The sequence below is a fragment of the Phycodurus eques genome, unplaced genomic scaffold (genome assembly GCF_024500275.1).
Source record: "Phycodurus eques isolate BA_2022a unplaced genomic scaffold, UOR_Pequ_1.1 contig_814, whole genome shotgun sequence".
NCBI lineage: Eukaryota > Metazoa > Chordata > Actinopteri > Syngnathiformes > Syngnathidae > Phycodurus > Phycodurus eques.
The window spans coordinates 1-4890 of NW_026904810.1; the positions used below are offsets into that span (position 1 = coordinate 1).

At 47.5% G+C, this 4890-nt stretch overlaps 4 non-coding genes across 4 annotated transcripts; all 4 read right to left on the bottom strand.

Annotated features, from left to right (window-relative positions):
* Positions 1-398: 398 nt before the first annotated feature.
* Positions 399-539, bottom strand: LOC133398985 (U4 spliceosomal RNA). The gene has a single exon (XR_009768144.1). It is a non-coding gene; the product is annotated as a U4 spliceosomal RNA (small nuclear RNA).
* Positions 540-2102: 1563 nt separating this feature from the next.
* LOC133398988 (U4 spliceosomal RNA) lies at positions 2103-2243 on the bottom strand. Its single transcript, XR_009768147.1, has one exon. It is a non-coding gene; the product is annotated as a U4 spliceosomal RNA (small nuclear RNA).
* Positions 2244-2492: 249 nt separating this feature from the next.
* On the bottom strand, positions 2493-2633 carry LOC133398986 (U4 spliceosomal RNA). The gene has a single exon (XR_009768145.1). It is a non-coding gene; the product is annotated as a U4 spliceosomal RNA (small nuclear RNA).
* Positions 2634-3104: 471 nt separating this feature from the next.
* LOC133398987 (U4 spliceosomal RNA) lies at positions 3105-3247 on the bottom strand. The gene has a single exon (XR_009768146.1). It is a non-coding gene; the product is annotated as a U4 spliceosomal RNA (small nuclear RNA).
* Between the last annotated feature and the right edge of the window lie 1643 nt (positions 3248-4890).

Sequence of the window (4890 nt, forward strand, 5' to 3'; positions counted from 1 at the left end):
TCGATATCGGAAGTGAAAAAGTTGGATTGGAACGTCCCTCGTCCAAACATAAAGTGTTAGGACGTTACACGGCAAATTGCACATCTTAATTCTTCAGCATTTACCCTAAAAAAAATTGCCATAGCCAGGAGTCCCACAGGCCAAAAAATGGCCATAGCCATTTTTTTTTCATCTTTAATATGTTTAACAACACTTTAAATGAAAGCTACAAGACAATGCATGAAACTCGCGACTGTTAAGCCTATCAAACATGAATCACATACATTGACTATTATACACAGATAATGAACTGAAGCCTGTCTGATGGTGTTAGCAATATCACCTTAGACAGCATAATAAACTCCCACAAAGGAAACAAACCAGAAATGGCAAGCATTTTACCTTAACAAAGTAAATAGTCTCTATAGAGACTGTCAAAAATTGCCATAGCCGACTATATTTCAAGTCATCAAGGCGGGGTATTGGGTAAAGTTTTCAACTAGCAATAATCGCGCCTCGGATAAACCTCATAGGCTACAATACTGCCACTGCGCAAAGCTACGTTAGTGATGTGTTCACAATCAAGTCACCATCTGGCATACGTTGTACAGTGACGGTCTCCACACATCAAATCTAAACAAAGTGTTAGGAGGACGTTTCAAGACTATACATTTGACTAAATTCTTGATGTATATAAAATGTTACATCTGGTAACACACCTTCATCACAACAATATTGCTGAAATCGGATCGGACCGATATCTGTATTGGCCGAATCACAAGGCTGCAATATTGGCATCACAAACATTCACACTTTCGGACAATTTAGAGTTTTCAATTACTACTATGCAACCGAGTCGAGGTCAGCAGCGCCCCATCCCCATTATACACAGTGTTGATGGTGCACTGCTTTCCCCTCCTGAGACATCAGATGGTGGACCAGAATTTCCTCGAAGCCGTCCCATGCTCGAGTTTTTGCTTCAGCGACCACCAAAGCTGCATTCCGCTTGGCCAGCCGGTACCCATCAGCTGCCTCAGGAGTCCCACAGGCCAAAAAGGCCCGATAGGACTCCTTCTTCAGCTTGACGGCATCCCTCACCATTGGTGTCCACCAACGTGTTCGGGGATTGCCGCCATGACAGGCACCGACCACATTACGGCTCCAGCTCCGGTCGGCCGCCTCAGCAATGGAGGCGCGGATGAGGGTCCACTCGGACTCGATGTCCCCCGCAACCCCCGGAACATGAGCAAAGTTCTGTCGGAGTTGAAACTCCTTCTGACAGGGGATTCCGCCAGACGTTCCCAGCAGGACCCTCATAATACGTTTGGGGCCTGCCACGTCGGACCGGCATCTTCCTTCACCATCGAAGCCAACTCACCACCAGGTGGTGATCAGTTGACAGCTCTGCCCCTCTCTTTACCCGAGTGTCCAAGACATGCGGCGGCAAGTCGAACTGCGACCTAGGGTGTCTTGGTGCCAAGTGCACGTGTGGACACCCTTATGCTTGAACATGGTGTTCGTTATGGACAATCCGTGACGAACACAGAAGTCCAATAACAGAACACCGCTCGGGTTCTGATCGGGGGGGCAGTTCCTCCCAATCACGCCCTTCCAGGTCTCACTGTCATTGCCCACGTGAGCATTGAAGTCCCCCAGCAGAATGATGGAGTCCCCAGCGGGAGCGCTCTCCAGCAACCCCTCCAAGTACTCCAAAAAGGGTGGGTACTCTGAACTGGTGTTTGGTGCATCGGCACAAACAACAGTCAGGGAGGCTACCCTCTCGTCCACCGGGGTGAACCCCAACATACAGGCGCCGAGCCGGGGAGCAACAAGTATACCCACAGCTGCTCAGGCCTCTCACCGTGGACAACTCCAGAGTGGAAGAGAATCCAACCCCTCTCAAGAGGACTGGTACCAGAGCCCAAGCTGTGCGTGGAGGCGAGTCCGACTATATCTAGTCTGAACTTCTCAACCTCACACACCAGCTCGGGCTCCTTCCCTGCCACAGAGGTGACATTCCACATCCCAAGAGCCGACTCAATTATAATTATTTGTCATGTACTAGTCTGCACATGGAAAACACACTGCATAATCTAAGATTCTTACTTTAACAACATAAATAGTCTTCTAAGAGACTGCCAAAAATTGCCATAGCTGACTATATTTCAAGTCATCAAGGCAGGGTATTGGGTAAAGTTTTCAATTAGCAATAATCACACCACGGATAAACCTCATAGGGTACGATACTGCCACTGCGCAAAAATAGGGAACTGATTCAACGTTGACAATCAAATCACCATCTGGCATACGTTTAAATGAAAGCTACAAGACAATGCATGAAACTCGCGACTGTTAAGCCTATCAAACATGAATCACATACATTGACTATTATACACATAATGAACTGAAGCCTGTCTGATGGTGTTAGCAATATCACCTTAGACAGCATAATAAACTCCCACAAAGGAAACAAACCAGAAATGGGAAGCATTTTACCTTAACAAAGTAAATAGTCTCTATAGAGACTGTCAAAAATTGCCATAGCCGACTATATTTCAAGTCATCAAGGCGGGGTATTGGGTAAAGTTTTCAACTAGCAATAATCGCGCCTCGGATAAACCTCATAGGCTACAATACTGCCACTGCGCAAAGCTACGTTAGTGATGTGTTCACAATCAAGTCACCATCTGGCATACGTTCCACAGTGACGGTCTCCACACATTAACTCGATATCGGAAGTGAAAAAGTTGGATTGGAACGTCCCTCGTCCAAACATAAAGTGTTAGGACGTTACACGGCAAATTGCACATCTTAATTCTTCAGCATTTACCCTAAAAAAAATTGCCATAGCCAGGAGTCCCACAGGCCAAAAAATGGCCATAGCCATTTTTTTTTCATCTTTAATATGTTTAACAACACTTTAAATGAAAGCTACAAGACAATGCATGAAACTCGCGACTGTTAAGCCTATCAAACATGAATCACATACATTGACTATTATACACAGATAATGAACTGAAAGCCTGTCTGATGGTGTTAGCAATATCACCTTAGACAGCATAATAAACTCCCACAAAGGAAACAAACCAGAAATGGCAAGCATTTTACCTTAACAAAGTAAATAGTCTCTATAGAGACTGTCAAAAAATTGCCATAGCCGACTATATTGTCAAGTCATCAAGGCGGGGTATTGGGTAAAGTTTTCAACTAGCAATAATCGCGCCTCGGATAAACCTCATAGGCTACAATACTGCCACTGCGCAAAGCTACGTTAGTGATGTGTTCACAATCAAGTCACCATCTGGCATACGTTGTACAGTGACGGTCTCCACACATCAAATCTAAACAAAGTGTTAGGAGGACGTTTCAAGACTATACATTTGACTAAATTCTTGATGTATATAAAATGTTACATCTGGTAACACACCTTCATCACAACAATATTGCTGAAATCGGATCGGACCGATATCTGTATTGGCCGAATCACAAGGCTGCAATATTGGCATCACAAACATTCACACTTTCGGACAATTTAGAGTTTTCAATTACTACTATGCAACCGAGTCGAGGTCAGCAGCGCCCCATCCCCATTATACACAGTGTTGATGGTGCACTGCTTTCCCCTCCTGAGACATCAGATGGTGGACCAGAATTTCCTCGAAGCCGTCCCATGCTCGAGTTTTTGCTTCAGCGACCACCAAAGCTGCATTCCGCTTGGCCAGCCGGTACCCATCAGCTGCCTCAGGAGTCCCACAGGCCAAAAAGGCCCGATAGGACTCCTTCTTCAGCTTGACGGCATCCCTCACCATTGGTGTCCACCAACGTGTTCGGGGATTGCCGCCATGACAGGCACCGACCACATTACGGCTCCAGCTCCGGTCGGCCGCCTCAGCAATGGAGGCGCGGATGAGGGTCCACTCGGACTCGATGTCCCCCGCAACCCCCGGAACATGAGCAAAGTTCTGTCGGAGTTGAAACTCCTTCTGACAGGGGATTCCGCCAGACGTTCCCAGCAGACCCTCATAATACGTTTGGGCCTGCCACGTCGGACCGGCATCTTCCTTCACCATCGAAGCCAACTCACCACCAGGTGGTGATCAGTTGACAGCTCTGCCCCTCTCTTTACCCGAGTGTCCAAGACATGCGGCGGCAAGTCGAACTGCGACCTAGGGTGTCTTGGTGCCAAGTGCACGTGTGGACACCCTTATGCTTGAACATGGTGTTCGTTATGGACAATCCGTGACGAACACAGAAGTCCAATAACAGAACACCCGCTCGGGTTCTGATCGGGGGGGGCAGTTCCTCCCAATCACGCCCTTCCAGGTCTCACTGTCATTGCCCACGTGAGCATTGAAGTCCCCCAGCAGAATGATGGAGTCCCCAGCGGGAGCGCTCTCCAGCAACCCCTCCAAGTACTCCAAAAAGGGTGGGTACTCTGAACCTACTTTGTACTTTGGTGCATCGGCACAAACAACAGTCAGGGAGGCTACCCTCTCGTCCACCGGGGTGAACCCCAACATACAGGCGCCGAGCCGGGGAGCAACAAGTATACCCACAGCTGCTCAGGCCTCTCACCGTGGACAACTCCAGAGTGGAAGAGAATCCAACCCCTCTCAAGAGGACTGGTACCAGAGCCCAAGCTGTGCGTAGAGGCGAGTCCGACTATATCTAGTCTGAACTTCTCAACCTCACACACCAGCTCGGGCTCCTTCCCTGCCACAGAGGTGACATTCCACATCCCAAGAGCCGACTCAATTATAATTATTTGTCATGTACTAGTCTGCACATGGAAACACCACTGCATAATCTAAGATTCTTACTTTAACAACATAAATAGTCTTCTAAGAGACTGCCAAAAATTGCCATAGCTGACTATATTTCAAGTCATCAAGGCAGGGTATTGGGTAAAGT